The following is a 19350-nucleotide window of genomic DNA, read 5'->3' on the forward strand; positions in this document are numbered from 1 at the left end:
TTTATAAAATTCTCTTTTTATCAGTCAGTTTAAAAATCCGACATTTTATAAAAAAAGCTAAGCTTTTTTCTATGTGTGTGTAAAAAGATTAATTTTACAGAAAGATCTATACTTGTATGTATATTATCGTTATATATAATTTATATACATATATTATTATTATACAATAATTTAAACAAGAATTATTTTTTATTCTTATTTTTAAGAAATTGTTCGAATTTCAAAAGATTCAGCGCCTAATAAGCAGATTCTGTTACATCTACAAAGAAAAGTATGAATTAAAATACATTTCAGACAAAAATTGTACGTGATTCAAAGATATTTTTGAATTTCACAAATAATCTGTAAAAGAACAATGTTAAAGCAGAAATTATACTTCTTTGTATTACACGCTTCACTTTATGTTTTTTTTTATTTGACTAGTGAATCGATAAGTGTTCAAATGAGAGGAAATCAAACATGAGTGCGTCTCTCTCGCGCCATCAAAAGCAAATCTATAAATGTTATATTATTAATATATTAAATGTTGCCAATACGACGATGCACGTATCGCGATGAACGCGCAACGACTCGGCGATATTTAATTTCGAATAATAATCTGTGGTCGTACATGACGGAAAAGTATGAGAATATTATTGATATTACATTATTGCTAAAATTTCATTCCGCTAATAATATCACAATTGCTAATGAAAAAGTGAGAATGTTATTAATACTGTCGTTGGAATTTAATTTGGACAATAATCCCATGATTATGATGTACAATTGAAACGTATGACTAATATTAAAAAGCCGATAGCGATCACACTATCCGAGAAATTCAACGTCATCTAGCGGTATATTTTATTGCACGTTATTATCGACATTGTAAGTTATTATTGATGAATATGTTTTACATTACATACATTGCATTACGATGAAAACGTATGTATATGTATAATTTTACATGATAATCTAAACAAAATTCTCTCTTTCGCTCTTTCTCTCTAATAAGATATATTCGTTTACTTTTATTTATTCCACAGTTTTACTGAACTTTTTTATATTTCACATAAAATATTTTTAAAATTTTAAGAGAGAGAGAAGTATGTATTTTTATTAATACAGTACCGGCCAAAAATATATCACCTTTAGGATTTTTGAGCATAAATTTAATTTAATTTACTTACTTAGAAAATTAATTTTTTATATTATTAAAATTAAGTTTTTATATTATTTTATGAAAAATATTTTATTCGGTAAGTTGTATTTACTATCAAAACATATATTATGATATTATAAATATCCATGTGCACTTTCAATAAAATTATACTCAAAAATACTAAAGGGCATATATTTTTGGCCGGTACTGTATATCTTATTTTTTTATAAAAAGGTTAAAGACTTTGATTATTTAATTCTATGATTATTTTTCCAAAACTCATAAAAAACGGTAATATATTTCATTTTATAATAAATGGACACAGATATATATTCAATCACACATCGCTATTACACACCGCCGAGTAGTTCGAATACGCGCGAAATTGATGAAAATCCGCGGCGCGAAATCGTATTTCGGTTAAAACGCATCGGCCCTTGCATGCGCTGTAAATATGCGTGATATCAGTAATTATTTCATTCTATCTCTCCCTTCGTCGACCGAAAATCCGCTACAGTTAATGCAGACAATAAAAGCAGTTCGGTTCGATCACCGCAATAATATTGCGGCTCGAAAACGTATCGAACAAACTCAATTTGCAGAGACAGTTCGTCGATCAGTGTTCTGTATTCTGCGCTACAGGCGTTATAATTTTTGCATATTTTAAAATTACAATTTTGTGCGATAAATAACTTTTGCACATGAAATCTTGAAATTATTAAAACACTTTTTTAACTACAGATAATAAGTAAATAAAATTAAATATATAAACATAATAAGAAAATATTTTTATCCCTATACAGCATATATTATATGCAAACATTTTATAACATCGATCATATAATTATAAATATTAGCTTTCTCCTTCTCTGTTTTTCAGATTTTCATTTAAAAAAATTCAACTCTAATTTTGATTTAAAAAAAAATTTATAAATCATAATCCAAGAGATCGTTGTAGATCGATAATAATTTATTTATCATATTTTCTACAGTAACGCGGGAAGATCCAAGAGTACTAATTCACTGAATCGAAAACCACTAAAATTTCTATTTGACCAGCATGTTCTCGTAGCATTATTGAGCTCGAACTCGTCAGTACTTGAGCGAAATTTCACTCGGCCGAGGTAACCATTAATTTTGTGCGCATATTAAATATGTACGAAGCGTACTTCAGTCTTCATATTATCCACCCAGTTATAACTGCAAGTACATACAGATATGGCTAATTTAGCTAACCTTGTAATTTTATAACAATCGAGTCATTAACCATTTGAAAAATGATTTCTATGTACAAATCTAAAAAAAGGAACATCATTTCTCCTAATACTGAAGGAAAATACATTGACAAAAAGTAGTAAAATATTATAAAATTTTATATAATACAATTATATATATATATATATATAATGCTACTTTTATGTCGACACACAAAATATTATATAGCGTAAATATTTATTCAATTTTTCTAATTGTAAGTTACTTTTCTCTAATTTTAAAGTATAAGAAATTAAGAAAATTTCAACACAGCTTTCTAAGAAAATCAAATTTTTATATATAAAAATATATACACAAGACTTATTTAAAGCATCTTTTTTACGTTATTGCCTACATGAATGAGAATGAGTTTTTTATTTCTAATAACGCAAAACTAATTTCCTATTACATACTGTATCAAATATCCGTAATATGATATCCTTTCCCTTGGTTCAAAGAGAGAGAAATTCATAGTTCATAATATATATCTATCCCTATTAAGGACGTTCGCCATCGTAACGGATAACACGTGGGCTCGTTGAAGCACACGGTCGAACTTTCCGTGCGAATATCGAAGATATTCACTATTCAGACCCCACTCAAACGGTCAAGTATAGTATACCACTCGGATTCGCGCGCCGAGTGGAGTGGGCGGATTTCCGACCGGCGTGGGGTTTAAACTGTCTGCGAAGTTGGCCCTCGCGCTCCCTTTTCCAACCCTTCGGTGCTCTTTATCGCCGATTCCGCTAGCATCGCTTTCATCCCTTCTCATGTGGAAAATGTGTGTAGGTACACGCATTTGACCAAAGTATATATTTAAATATATATGCGTGTGTGTGTGTGAGTCTGTGTAAGCTTTATTGTGAATGTATTATATATACGCGAGTCAGCTATCACAGGAGAAATTTATCCTAGCGTGTGTATCGAATTGTGGTGAGATGCTTGTATAGTGTTTAGGCACATGCTAGCCGTTAAAATTGGATAAACCACGAAATATCGAGATAAGTATCGGAACTAACGTGATTAATATTTTTAAAAGTCCTTCCTCGCGCAATTACTCATTTATTTTGCCGTTGCACGCGCGAATCTATCTATATTATTTACACAGCTGTATCATTATCTGAACGATTTTTCTCGTACATAAAATTAGGAATAAATAGATCTTACAATATCGTACGCGTCCTAGTCTATACATTATAGAGTAATTTCGTAATGTGCATGAATATACCATTAACACGCCCGTAACGAGCAAGCAAGCGAGCGTGCTTCGCGATAACGCATATGCTACAGCTAGATCCCATCAATATGACCAGCGGCGATACATCGATTATGCGAACTCGCAAATTGCGAGTGTGTAATCCTGACAGTATACGCTTTCTCTCTCTCTCTCTCCCTCTCTCTCTTTCTCTTTCTCCCTCACCTGCTTGATTAAACTCTTGAAATTATATTCTACAAACGTGCAAGCTTGAGATTGTCTCATTTTTCTTCGATCGATCTCTCATTATCGATGATTTGATAATTAATTAGTCGAGAGCGAGATTTTTTATAACCTTGTCGCAACTGATGCGAAAGATTACTCATTAGAAGTATAGATATACACTGCCGACATTTCAAATGATGTTTAAATCCTGCTCTGCACTGCAAATCGGGGCGCTTACGACCTAAACTTACCTATTATCCCCTAGAAGTGACCCGTTAGCCGCTTACTAGCAAGTTATCCGCTTTCCAGGCTAATTTAGGCATGCGTTCTGAGTTTCGCGTCTCGCTTGTCGCTAGAATTCTTTTCTGCTCATGCTGATCTGCGAAAATAAAAATTATTCTAGTTGAGCATAAATGTCATCATAGATAGATATTTAATTAAGAAAATAATTTATGTATTATTGTACGATATCAAGAATAATTTCAATTAATAATGGTATTCATTCTCACAGCATATAACAATGTAAAATATATACAAAATATACATAAAAAGGGCACATTAAAAAACATCTTTTTCACTTTATTATTTACATGAACGACTGATGATATATTTGATGAATGAGATATGTGTATATTTTATATATTCTAGTTTTCATTCGCTTTATTACCTTGCCTTTTGAGTTCTATGTAGGATTTTATTATATTTTAATCATATTTTATTTTATTATTTTATATTTTATTATATTTTATTTCATAATATTTTTATTATATTTTAATAGATCTGACAATGTTATATATGTAGAAACTTTTTCAAAGCTCTTTCTTATATAATAATTCTATGATATTTTATAATATTCTCTCTCTCTCTCTATATATATATATATATATGTGAATCAAGCGAGAACAATAATAAGAGAAAATTCCCATTTTCAAAGAACGAATTATTATTTCATGTGACCTAAAATCTCGTAATGCACGCAGCGGCAAAAACTAAGTACGCCGTTCTTTAATAATTGCGAACGTGCAGAGTCCGTCGTCGCGAGCACAGAACCTCAATCCGCTAGCGAAAAATTTAATCCAGAAATTTCGGTTCTTCTTGGTATTTAGGTCGAGCTGCACTTTTACCGCACGTCCAATATTTTCGAACGTGTGATATGCGTGCTACGCGCGTATGGAGTGTTATGTGAATATAACTATTGAAAGCTTTGCATTTCAAACTATGATAAAGCTTTGCGGTCTATCTAGCTAAAATTTTGAACAATTGTCGATACCTAATAAGATTTAATCATTTCGAAAAAGTAAACATTGCTAAAGTACTTTGTACAAAACAGTAATAAATAATATTCTTCTAAAACTATATTTATTTCATAGAGTTAATATTTCTTCATAAAAATTAAAAATAAAATTAAAACAAAGTCGGATAAATTTTTTATATTATGTTATAAATACTGTATAATAAAGCATGATTATTAATTTAAAAAAAAGTATTTGACGTACATATGATATTTCTGTCTCGATTTTATAAATATTAAATATTTTCTTTAAAAACAATTTTTATATAGTAAGTGCATTTTTTTCAAATATCAGTTCAAAAACCTTGTTCAAAGTACACTTTTCTAATTTAAACAGTATTCAAGAAATAGAAATAAAATAAAATATTTGTATCAATCGCAGCTTAATGTTGCCACATATCGGTTATCGGAGCCGTAAATCTTCAATTCGTGGTGAAACAAAAGTATCAGTAAGTACGCGGTGCATCCGTATTTCCGGAGAAGCATGCAGATGCGTGCGGTGAACCCGCTGCATATTTAAAGCTGCCACGCGGCAGCCTTTGGTGCTTAGATACGAATTAGGGATGGCGATCGCCTCGGTATTCGAAGCTACACCTATAAACTCGGAGTGTCCCAAATCGTGGAGAGTTGCTTCGCTGTTTTATCTCTCCCTCTCTTTCTCTATCTCATACCATCTCTCGTTCGCGGGGAGAGCCGGGGCTTTCCGGGGATTAACCTTACCCACGACTCTGCGCCAGTAATTTCCAATTCGACTACCCGACCTGATCTCTGTGTTAATTAAACCCCTCCTCACCGGCTGTGTTGCTATCGATAGCTCTCTTCCTCTCTCTTTTTCTCAATTATATAAAGCCAAAAAGTTTTTAATCGGATGTAGTTGATTTCGAGCGACTTGAATGTCCATGACATTGGCAGATATATATATATATATATATATGTATACATACATATATATATATATATGTGTGTGTATGTGATGCTCTTCGTTTGCGATAACGACATTTATCAACGTAAGACACTTTTGCTGAATGCAAAATCGCTCTTTTTTAAATGTGCAGGATTTTATCCTATACATTTAAAGTGAAAAGGAAAAATATCTCTATAAATTAAATTATACGTATAACATTTACATCAATGTAAATCCATCGATGAATAGATTGATACATCTCATATATTTCATAACGAGAAATTTCCAATGTGTTATAATTAATTTAGGATTACTTAGTTTAATCGGATTGATACTGTTAATCATGTTGTTTCCTATTCCCTTTCTGTTTTAGCCATAGTATAGACTGCAAATAGAAAGAGAATGTTTAATTAACTGTACTTAGACTGCATCGAATGTTAGTACATTCACTTATTTAGTTATCAAAGACATAAAACAACTATTATAATATTCAATATCAAAAAGATATTTCATACATAAGTAGAAGTAATTTGAACTGCTTATTCACACACACACACACACACACACACACATACTTGCGTTCAATGTCTTTTGTGTTCCTAAAAGCGTAAAAATAAAAAAATTAAAATTATTGAAGAAATCATCATATAAATGAATAATTTAATAATTTAAAGTTAATAAATTTAAAACATGTTTGTAAACACTAATATTTTAAGACAATTGACTATTATTTCCGAGATACAGAATGATAGCTATTCCATTTTTCGGATAGTATATTTTAAAACATATATATTATCATCAATGTTCTCATGTCTGTTAAGTTCGCATTACTCGTTATAATTAAGCGTCGCGTTACGAATAAATTTCTGTCGTTACTACAGGGTGCATGTTACAGTAACCGTAGAAATTTCCGGTAGAAACGATCCCTATCTCGGGATAGCCATGCTGTAGCGCTGCTCCGTAAAACCATTCAATTATCTCTAACCAATTTTCCTCGTACGACTCTTGATATGGCTATATGCTTGGTGATCATATTAAGATGTACGGTAAAAGACATCTTCTGCATATTCTTATGAGATAAAAACGACCGTTTGCATCCTTTTCTTCTTCCTATTGCCCCGTATCTTCCTCTTACTTGTTCTCTCTTTTACCTATTATTTTTTCTCTCTTTCTCTCTTTCTCTCTTGCCTCCACAGCTTTGTTTCTATTATGTATAATTTCTTCACTTATTTTACAACGCATTTTTCTCTTACTATTTTTTTTTTCTATTAAAGCATCGTTATAAAAAATTTCTAATAATTTCTACGATTTAATTTTACGCGATTAATTTTCGCACACGTTTGAAATAGACAGCTTTGTCCGGCAGGCTGTTCGCTTTATTACTCCACGTTTTATCCCTTTTTCTTGTTAGAGATCCATAGTCAAGCGAGTGGATTTCCATTCTTTCACCGTTACATTCCGCTTCGCTTTTATCCGCGAATTTTGTTTGTTGCTTTTTTTCACCATATTTCTACTCATCGCGTTACTTAACCTTTATTGCGCATTCACATTTCGCACTAAGTATAAATAGCTGGCTCAATTTTACTTGATGTAATACAAAAATTATGTTCAAAGATTAAAAGTCAGACAGCTGCGTACAATGTTAAACGCTGTATTTCCATAAATTTTCATCTCTGTTCATTCATTTGCTTGTTCTTTACCTTTCTTGTCTAGGTTTTAACATTCTTCTTTGCAACACTCTGTGTTTCCGCGTTTCAGTTTCGTTCTTCAATGTCGCCCTCTTTGAATTCTTTGATATGTCATTCCCGCCTCTTCGAATTCTCAATGCTATTTTCTTGCCCGTCGGCGCATCTTCAATTTTTCATTTCTCGATCGAACGCTCTTTCGTTTTCTGACATTTGCGTTTTCCTCGACCATTATTCCTTTTATTTCTTAAGTTTCTTCTCGTCGATTCGTCTCTTCATCCGATTTCGTAAGTTGATAGGCCACAATCGCACCGTTGCACGCGAGTCCATTCTCTCTTTTTGTCGCCTTTTCATCTGCTTAGCAGGAAAATCTCTTAACAGTGAGAGACTAAAAAACAGATACTGTGTATCTGTGTCTATCTATGTACTAAGTTTTATTTTCCCTTTGCACCGCATTGAGGCTTAAGAATAAGTTTTTCAATAAAGTTCGAATAGAAACAATTTTAAAATATTCTATTAATATTTTATATGTAATATTTTCAAATAATTATTTATTGTATATAATTAGATAAATACTACTTCTATATTTTATAATATCGAGAGAGTTAGGAGACTTCGCGACATTAGCTACATTTATGTTCGTTCATCACTTTATTGGGATTCCTTCTTAACTGCTTCTAATGTAATATTCTGAAATGTCTCAACGACGAAAGACCAAACGTTCAAGATACATTTTATGATACACGAAAGTGCATTCTGCTGCAAATAAAAGCGGTTTATACTTCAACAAGATTGCTTTTCTTCTCGTAACGTTATTATACTATTCAACCAGGAAATCTGTAATAATATAATCAAAAGATTAAACCACATTGTAACGAGAAAATAACAAGTGATAAAATAATTGATAATATAACTATATAAATACTTAATTATTATAATTGTATCATTCTACACAAGCAATTTATGTATTATTTAAATTAAGTATTATATTATCACTTTATCCATAAAATTTATAGGCAAAAATTTATTATATTTAGATAAAAATATATTTACGTTATACACAAATTATTTATGTTCCTATATATTAATATATACTTTGTTTGTATATAAAATATTAGTATATAGCGTGCGCCATTCACGAATTTGAAGTTATTATTTTGTTATTAGCTATTATTATATTATTTATATAAGTACATTAAAAAATTTATTATAACAATTCTTATAAATAATAATTCACAAATAATTTTGTTTAATTAAATGTATATATAATTTTCTAAAAACGTTTCTTTTTTTTGTCTTTCAAAATGCAAAAAAATCTTTAACAAATTTTATTTTTTATTTTGTTGATAATTATCAATTTTAATACCGATATTATTGAAATGATATCTTAATTTTTTAAATTGTTTAGTTATTTCTAACATACTTTTATTTAAATAATTTTTATATAAAATTAATCATACACACTTATATGTATATATGTATATTAAGTCTTTCAATATTCGAATTGTTAAATTACACGAATCTTACTCAATTATAAATCCTTCCGAAATAACGCATCACGAAAAAAAATGAACAGGGAAATAAGATGAAATGAGCCTTGAAGATTCGTCTGTGCCGCTACGTCAATTTTCCACAGATTTATTGTCACTCGTAAAATTAAAAATCAGACATCCGAGAGAGAATGGGATAGATTGTGGCTATTACTCGCATGGTAGAGCGGACGCACAGCTGATTCATTCACGTGAGTCTATACTGACAGAGGCGTGAGATCGTACCGCATGGACGCACAAGTCACGCGAGTCATGCGGCACGACACAAACGGTTGACAAGAGCAGTCACGTGAGTCTATACAGACACAGACGCACACGTGACACGTGAGTTATATAACACGATTGACAATGAGCAACTTATCACGAATGAACTTGACCGTGATGTACTGGTCGGCAAAAGCAGCATATTGCGACATTTTACTTTCTTTTTCAAATATTATATAATAATATTTTCCAATATTCTTTTTCTAATATTATAATATTTAATATATACTTATTAGTATTTATTAATAATATATATTAATAATATATAATCTTATAATTAATTTAAATATTTTTTGAATATTATCATTAATATGCAGATTAATATACAACAAATCAATCGCCTTAAATCTTGATATATGTATAACATAGAGTAACGTCCTCGGACAATTGCAATGAAATGCATGCGATTGAACATGCTAAATTACGATGAGAGTGCTGTCAGCATGAGAGAACGGAAGCAGGGGTTTAAATTGATTTACAGTCGCACAATCAAAAATGCAAATGGGTAATCAAGCGCGTATTCACGTGTCCACGTCGAATGCCGATGATATGACATTCGCACCGCATCGTGATTATGCGATATAAAATGATATCAAACTCGCGTGTCGCATTATCATGCCGCATCTCGAGATTGCACTTCATAATCTCGGAGTGTAATTAAGTATTTTATCAAAAAAAAATTAAAATAAATACAATTAATAAGAATATATATGTATAAATTTTTAAAATAGTAACAATAAAATAATACAGACTCTGTGATAAATAACGAAAACATGTCTTTGATCCACTACTATATTTCAGAACCAATATGTTCGATAAATAGCTTCCATATTTTGATTCATAAACATTTCATTTTTGAGTTGAAATTGCATTTTATGCATCATCTCTCGTCTCTCTATTATCGAATATTAGGCGATAAATGCGTTTAAACGATTAACAAGCAAAAATTATCTTTACCAACTGATCACTACGATCCCAAACCGCAAATATCGAGTAACATTAAATGTTTCTTTCGGCTTGTAGTTTACATGTTGCGTGTCGCGTAGTATTTACATTATACGATTGCGTGGAATAATTTACGCAAATCAACTGGAAAACGAGAGAAGCGATAAATTACCGATTAATTACTATTAAAGAGTACCGTTAAATCAATCAATCGCGCCGCATAATTCGTATTTACGTTTTAATGAGATGAAATATATCGTTCGTTCCGAGCGTTGCATCATCGCTTTGAGAGAGGGGTCTTTCTCTCCCGCTACATTGATATTGTTTGACGCGTGCGTCACGCACACATGTATGACGATTAAAAATAATATTTTCATGCGGTCTTTTCGCGCAAACAATGCCGCGCCGTTATACAGATGGCTTGCACTCTGAATAATTTCTGGTAATTTTAGATCACCATGATAAAACAGCAGATTTCAAGAGGAAAAAAGGGAATTTCTGGTCCGCGCGAAGGGAACCCTCCAACCTTTTTAAAGGCTATTATTCGCATGCGTGCGTTTCTTGCGTTACGATGGGGCTCGTTATTAATTTTATAAGACAATAGGACATCGAGAATATAAGCTATAAGCGTGATTTGTGTCACAAGCAATATAAACTACTCGAAATTCGGCTGTGCGTATTTCAAGCCAATTATTATATTTCTAGTTGATGCTACGCAATATATATGATATTATTATTCTGTAATTTTTCATTGCAGTTTCGAGGATTCTCCTCGATAATTCTATACTCTTTATATCATGCATGCGTAACGCTTCGTGATGAATGTAATGACAACTGTATACTCATTGATGTAGCGATATCGTGTTATTAAAATTATTTTCTTTGCAGAAAAGAGAATTTAATATGCATGCAATTTAATATCTCGTATCTTTTAGTAACTAGAGTATAGGTAAAATTGCTTTTCGATCTTGAAAGTATGAAACATGAAGGATAATTATGCTTACGTGTACATGTATGCGAGCCGGCGCGATAGTGGAAAACGCGAGATGCATGGGAATTAATTCTGCAATAGCCGCAGGCGCGGTTGCCTCCAATATCTGCTCAGAATGCGTTATACGTTTTTATTATTTCTCAGGACTCATTGTATCCTGTATTGATTCCCCCATGGTGCGACGGAACTTGGTTGCAATTGCAATAGATGTACTATGTATAGATATATATATATATATATATATATATATATATATATATATATATATATATAGAGTATCCTCAAGAGGCTACAACTTCATAATAACATAAATCGAAACGTTCCCTATTATTTGTGCGAAGAATGGGCGATTTTAATGACCTTAGAGAGGTGCTTTCTGCATCTTCATATATTATCAAGGCTTAAATTGGTAATAGCGTGATATTTATATATATAAAATTATTGGCGGTAAGAAAAAATAATACGTTATTACTATGATAAATTGAAGTGCTTTATAGAAATATTTGTACCATACTCTTTTTTTAATGCAATAAAAAATTATAATAAAAAATAGATATATTATAGAGAATAATATATCTCTTCTTATCAAAAAATATCAAGTGTCTAACTTTGATTATCTGTGATATACGCATATATCTCTGAAATGTCTAATATGTTGATTTGGTTCAAAATTTATCCGATTTCAAATTAATGAGTATTCGCAGGCTATTCTGGTGTCGGGGAAAGCAAGGATAGAAAAAGTGAGTAATTTTTTCAATTGAGTTCCAAAAATTGCGCGACGGAAACGCATCGTGAGACAATGGCTACGGCAGCTGCCAATTGTCAACGTTCGTTCCCGGCTCTTCGTTCCTCGCCGAGAATCTGAATGCCGTTATAGAATCGACATCCCGACGCTGTCAGGAAGCTCGTTAGGCATAGCCCCAGGTTTTTTTGGCCGCGTACCTTGGAGGCTTGCGTCTCTCAAGCTGTCTTTTTCCCACCCGGCTTATGTACTAACCATATGTACATATATCATACACTACGCAATCTTCTTCGAAAACGCATTCTTCTTCTCGTTGAAAGCGCGTCACCGGCTCTTCCGGCGCAACTCGCGATTTCACTAATCACGGATGTCTTCTCTTTCGCGTCAGTGTTCACCAAATTTTAATCATATGAGTTGAAAAATTGTAATTCTAGAATATGTTTTATGTAAATACGAGATTTTAAGCAATACTTTTGGCTAACGTATTTAAGTTCTTTTAGACAAAAAGTTTTGAATTAAATTTAATTAACTGCGATTTCTAAACAGATCTAAACGTATCCTTGTATTTGTATCTTTTACAAAATTATAGACTTTCAAGTTGCCTAAGAAGTTATTTATTTGTATATTATTTTTTTAATCCAAAGAGATGTAGACATAAATATTAAATTAAAGATAGATTTAAATTCAAAATAATTTTTTGTTTTTTTATATATATAACTAAAATAAACAATACAACAATTATTCTACGTAATCATCTGATAGTTTTTAGAACGTTAATTACGACATATGGATTATTTGTGATAACTTGACGCGTAGATTTCATTACGACAAACTCGTCGGATCTCTAATTTGATTTTATTATAGGAATTTCGTTACACCAGATATTGATTTTCGATCAAACTTCATTAAAGTAAAGCTCCCGTTCTAGTGATTACAAAGAAATGCCGTTATACTAATAGGATTTTGCACATTTAATGGAAACGGAAAGATATTAAACTCTTCAAATTCTATTTGATATTTTATCTTCAATATTAGATATTGATATTTTTCATGTGTATTTGTGTATATGTACACGTATGTGTACATCTATTCTATTGTATCATAGAATAAAATTTTAAAAATTATTAAAGTAGAATTTTTAATGTGGAAATTTTTATATTTCATTACATTTAATTAATTTTTAATTTAAAAAATATTTGGTTGCAATGTGGATATGTATTGTTTTTTTTTTCAAATCAATGCTATAACAATAAGTAAATGTGATAGTAATTAATACATAAAGTTTTGTACTTTCTAATTTTTATACAGTTAAATAATAATTATGTTACTAATTTCGTGACTCGTATCGTCATTTTAATTTCGTAGCTAACTCGATTAACCAGCGACATATGGGCAACGGGCCGACTGCCGTCACAATGTATCCCGTTTGAACCAAAAATGTCCCAGCTGGTCCCGGCATCAGCACGTCGTCTTTTACTTATCTAACTTCGAAGGGATGTGCAACACGTCGCGCCAAAGTCTAGCCCCGAGCCGCTACCGCATCTGCATCCGAATTTCGCAGCCGCGTCATTCTCCGATAAATAAGAACGATGTCATATAACTCGATGCAGTCACGACGGTGCGGTGACTGCGTATAGACCGGAAATTGAGAAATCTCGGGACAAGAGGGATCGCGAGATTGCGGGTCGCGGGGTTGCTGATGAGGCGGCAGGAAGCGCCGATCCGCTCAGATAAATCCTTCTACCGGACGCAAACTCAAGAGACGACATTCGAGAGAATTTGAAACCGGATCTTGATTCGTGCACGCTGAAGAAATTCTGATGATGGGAAGATTGCGACTGTCTCTAGGACGGATTTCTCATTCATGATTTTTCATTCAGACCATGTCGAGAGCGCAACGGAATTTCGGAAGACTCACGCATCTAATCTGCATTAATGTGCCGTTGTGAGGGAGAATTTTCGCGCAAACTTCTAATTCCGTAAGAAGGAATAAAATTAAGATTCAGAATCCATCTAAAATCAAGCGCTTTTTACAATATTAATTATTAATTATATATTATAATCAAATCTGTATGTCAACAATCTGTATGTCAATAAATTATGTACAAAAATCCAATGACAAAACACATAATTTTTTGACAAATTATTATAATATTATATATACTTTTAAAACAAATTATTATAATATTATATATACTTTTAAAACAATTAGGATTGATGCATCGACGAGAATGATCGTTTCGGTACATTTCGCGTTTAATTATAATCTTTGTAATTTTTTTATATTTGAATCACCATAAACCGGAGTGGATGCAACACAAAGTCATAGTGAAATAGTAGTCTGATAGCACTAAGATTCAGACGAGAGTAGCGTCGTTTTTTTTCCGTCGTTACTAATAATTAGGAAAATTAAAGTGATTAATTAAGGTATCATTATTAAAGCGCGTCGCCGATGGATAGGTCTTTCTTTATGAACTCTTCGCTCGTCGTCCACCGTGTCTACTTCATTATCGCCAGCGAGGATCGCTTAACGAGAAACGGCAGTCCGCGTTATCATTCCCCCTCCGAGTTTATCGACCCAGTTCCATCTTCTGGCTCGCCGGTAGTCCTTTGACAAGCTCAGTTCGACAGATTAAATCTTCGTTCGTATTCGAACTCTCCGAGGGGGCGAAGTCCTTAAAACTGTCTTATAATTGCCACAGGAAAGCGGCGCAAGAGATCATTAATCAAGTCCGATAATAAGACAACATTAAGACATTCGAGTTATGGTAAAAGAGTTATAAGAGACCATTGCTACTCGTATCTACTGTCTTAAAATATATATATATATATATATATATATGTGTGTGTGTGTGTGTATTAATAACAGTAAAACTTTATTTGCAAATTTGAGAAAGAAAGAGAAAGAGAGAGAGAGAGAGAGAGAGAGAGAGAAAGATTTTTACAGTTAAATATCCTGCAAGATTCAAGTTGTCCTACTTTAACGATATCAAATGATGTATCTTCCAAACTTTTTCATAGTTTAATCATTAAATATTTTTATCATACTTTCTTGTAACATACTTTTGCAGCATTTTTATGTCTTCAGAATAATTTTTCTTTGCAATAATACGTTTTTCCATATAACCAACTCGAATAATACATTTCATGATCCCGCGAATTTTCATTCCTTCGAGTAGCTCAATCTCCCTTGCGAGTGAGATAGATGAATCGCGCGCGATGAGAACTTTGAAAAAATCGGGCCAAGAAGAATACCTTGAAATCGAGTAGCTGGATGGATTGTAGAAAGAAGTCCCGCTAACGAACATCCTGTCGCGAAGATGCGCAATTCTCGACCGGGAGTTCTGCGTGAAAAATTTACTCGCAACATGATGAGCAAGAATGACAGAAAATTGCATACACTCCGAAATATTCTAGCAGATTTCACACTGCCTTTCGGTATAGTTTCAAGAAGAACTTTCATCTTTGCCAAAGTAATACCTTTTATCCTGTAGCGCGGTGTAATAACGGCATCTCTGCCGATATCCTGTCACTTCATTGATTGTTTCTTGAGCGAAATTGCTTGTTATCTCGTCGCGCGTGTCGGAAACATCGATAAACTAACGAGAATACTTGCAAAATGCTTCATTGTCGGGTATACGATAAGGGCTTTTTCATATCAAAAATTAATGAAAATACTTATATACAGATTGACAAGAGAAAAAGAGATAATTAAAAACAATTTCCAATTATGAACAATCGATTTTTCAAAGAATATTACGAAGTAGGAGCTGTGTAAAAATGTGGCGATAATAGTTCTTTCTTTGACTAATATAGATTGCTACAGTTGAGATAAATAGCAATATTGAAATAACGAGAAATTATTTGTGCAATTTAACATGTGTTTTATTCTTCATATTATATCTGATCAATTCTAAATTTGTTTCTTCTTTAACAATAAGTATTTTTCATAAATTTATTTTTTATTATTTGCAAAAAGATCTTTTATCAATATCGCTTTTTTCTTATAAATAACACTATCTTATTCGGCTTTACAAGATTTTTTTTCATGACAAATATTTCATTTACCAGTAGCTTCATTTTACTGCAGAATTATATCAATGCTTTTATTCGAATTCTAAAAGAAGAACGGATCCGCATCTGTTATATTTAGTTTTCGAGAGGAAGCGGAAACAAATATGTATCTATTTCGAGAGAATCATACGAAAACCAAGTGATGCTATCCTGCGTGTTCATGACAGATGCGTTGCCATTTGTACTATCGGACGGCATTACAAAAAATATGCTATCGAAATCCGCTCCATCGGGATGCGCCGCGATGCGTTCAACTCCTTCCTTTCCAGACACGGAGGCAAGGGAACGTGCTGTTGAAACATAATACTACATGGAAATCTGCGCAGTCGGGCAGAAATGAAAAATATTTCGATCGTTTGTTTTTTCGCACAACGGATGCGTATCCAAAATTTTCCTCATCCAGAACAACTATGTGTATGTGTGTGTGTGTGTGTGATAGATAGACGTTAGTATAATGTACACAATATTTTCACATTTTATATAAACTGATGCGGACTTTAATTAAAATATTTTGTTGTTCTATAACATTTACACGTCTTATTTTAATTAATAATAAAGAATATTTAATATTTATGTATTTCGTTTTAATTAAAATATCAAATTAATTTTAAGACATTAATATATCAGAGTTTTTATTCTATACAACAAAATACAATCGCGCTCTTCAAAGCAAAAATATTTATATACTCAATACTTCCGAAAGAAGGAACTTCTCTATAACAAACCCTTCGTGTTGGAAACAAACGTTTTGGTTGTTTCTAAATGTAATTGCTTCATTTAAATTCCGATGTAACTATTTTGCTCTTCGAAGCAGATATATTTATATACTTAATATTTCGAAAAGAAGGAACTTCTCTAACAGACCATTCGTGTTGGAAACTGACACATTTTGGCTGTTTCCAGGTGTAATTACATCATTTGAATCCTGATGTGACTATTTTGTCCCTTTTGGAGAATCCCAAATGCTTCGATCTCGCTTGCTGAATTTGCTCTCAACTTCGAGAATTACATATATATATATCTGTATGCGAGTGCCATAACGATGTCTCACTAGTATCTGCTTTACGTGTGTAACGTGTCCCGGAACCGCGACACTCTAAAGCCATTAGTGTTATGCCCTCCACGCGTCACTGTTCGCAGTTGCATAAGACACTTCGCAAGATCCTCCCGCATTATTTTTTACAAAGATACGCGTGTATGTTATACAAAAATTATAATAATTCGTACAAGATGCAAAAAAAAAAATTCACATTAAAGCGGAAGCAAGAAAACGCGTGTTTCTGTTACGGCTTACATTAATAAATTACATTAAGAATATTAATGAAAAAGTTAATTCGTATAATCCTGGCTGCACATTTAAAAGATTTTCAAAGTGAAAATAACGTCGATAACATTTTAAAATTTTAGACTGTTGCACACGTAATACTGTCTTCCGAACAATTAAAAATTAAAACTTCTCTTGGCACTTGTAATCAATTTTTAGTCACGCGCGTCTTGTAGAATAGAATAGAGAAAGGAAGGATTTGCAAGAATGAGCGATTACGTATGTGACTCTATATTTGCAATTCCGTTCACAGAGAGAGCTGAATATTCTCTGACCGCGAACTCTTCCTCTGAATTTGAACTGCAAGAGGAAAGCTCACGTAAAAGCGAAAAATACTCTCCTAAGCTCACGTCTTTACGTAGATCCTAATTAAATCGCTATTATACGAAGTCTGCAAAGCGCGGGAATCTCTTACCGCTGGAACTACGATTTTCACAGCGACCTCCAAATCTGCCGACCTATACTCTATCGGCCATTATATTCGGAGAACTATGATAATCCATGCGAAAGATGGAACGACTCGTGTGGCAAGATAATACCACAAGAGAAAACCAAAGAATTGCACGGATAACAGATTATGCATACGTGTATGTGTGTGCATGTGTGCGCGCAAACGCGGAGAGGTTTGTAATTTTAACCATTGAAAGCTCAGACTTCATCGTCATATTTATTCTAATTTGAGAAAGGGGCGAAAATTCCTTGCGCTATCTCATATCTTTACGAATCCTAACTAAATATTCTTATCTAAATATATATCATTCACAAAAGTGGTCCCTTACGGGTTTAACTATGTAAAATATTTTCTAGTGTGTATTATTAATTCGACTTGTTGGACAATTGTTTCCATATCTTATATTAATATAAGTATGTTTTAGTTTCGTAAAATGCTACATAATAATTTATCGCAAGAAACTTATAACGATAATGACAGACAAAACAACGATTAGTAAAGATAATATGTTTATACACGTGTATCTATGAGTTTGCGTAAGGCTCTGGGGCAGCTCGGGACCCTTTTACCACAGCTGTTCCTCTAATCTGAACTTGCAAAGCGTGAGCGGTTCGATGACTTCGCTGGCCTCGTTAGAGCGGCGGATTGACTTCCTCCAACTAGCTGTCGAACTTTCGACGAGATACAGACTTTTGGGCCAATTCCCTCGGCTAGCTGCGGTTACTGGGTCCGCGAAAATGGCATAGTTTACCCGCCGCCACAGCCGTGGATGCGCGGATCCCAGAAGACGAGCATCCGAAGTGCCAGCTCGGAAAGCTCGACAATCGACGCGCTCGTTGATCCGATAAGCGGCCCCGGGTTTTACGCGCGAAGCAAATCGGTCCGCGGTGATCGACCAAACATGATCGGATTTCGAGACCGACTCTCCATTCACATAGTTGAATTTATATTCCACTACCATTCGCATTGAGCTTTAAAAAAAGTTCTAATCGCGGGAATAATTTTTCTTCAATGTAAATACTACATCACTTGGCGCGAATTTTGTACATTCTTCTACTTGAGATATTATATAATAACATAATAACATGTGTAACAAATGTTGATAAAATAATAAGATTTTTGAGATTTCAAAATTAGGGAACTTAAAAAAAGTAAGAGCTTAAAAAATTCACAAGATACAATGTCAAGGAGTTGTATATATTTTTTATGAAAATGATTTTTAGATAAAAAGAGATTATAGGAAGATAGAATTAAGATCCAATTTGAACTGGCTACTCTATTATTACGCCTGTCCTCTATTAATCCTTCCGAGAT

The 19350-nt window shown here is 32.8% G+C and overlaps 1 protein-coding gene across 3 annotated transcripts in view; it reads right to left on the reverse strand.

Annotated features, from left to right (window-relative positions):
- The window catches only part of Dip-lambda (Dpr-interacting protein lambda), a 149337-nt gene that overhangs the window by 54595 nt on the left and 75392 nt on the right, over positions 1 to 19350 (reverse strand). For all 3 annotated transcript variants that reach the window (XM_072893676.1, XM_072893675.1, XM_072893677.1), the window contains exon 3: positions 4067 to 4194. The gene's annotated coding sequence lies outside the window, so the exon portion shown is untranslated. The remainder of the gene's footprint in view (positions 1 to 4066; positions 4195 to 19350) is intronic.

Source organism: Anoplolepis gracilipes, chromosome 6, assembly GCF_047496725.1.
Source record: "Anoplolepis gracilipes chromosome 6, ASM4749672v1, whole genome shotgun sequence".
Classification (NCBI taxonomy): domain Eukaryota; kingdom Metazoa; phylum Arthropoda; class Insecta; order Hymenoptera; family Formicidae; genus Anoplolepis; species Anoplolepis gracilipes.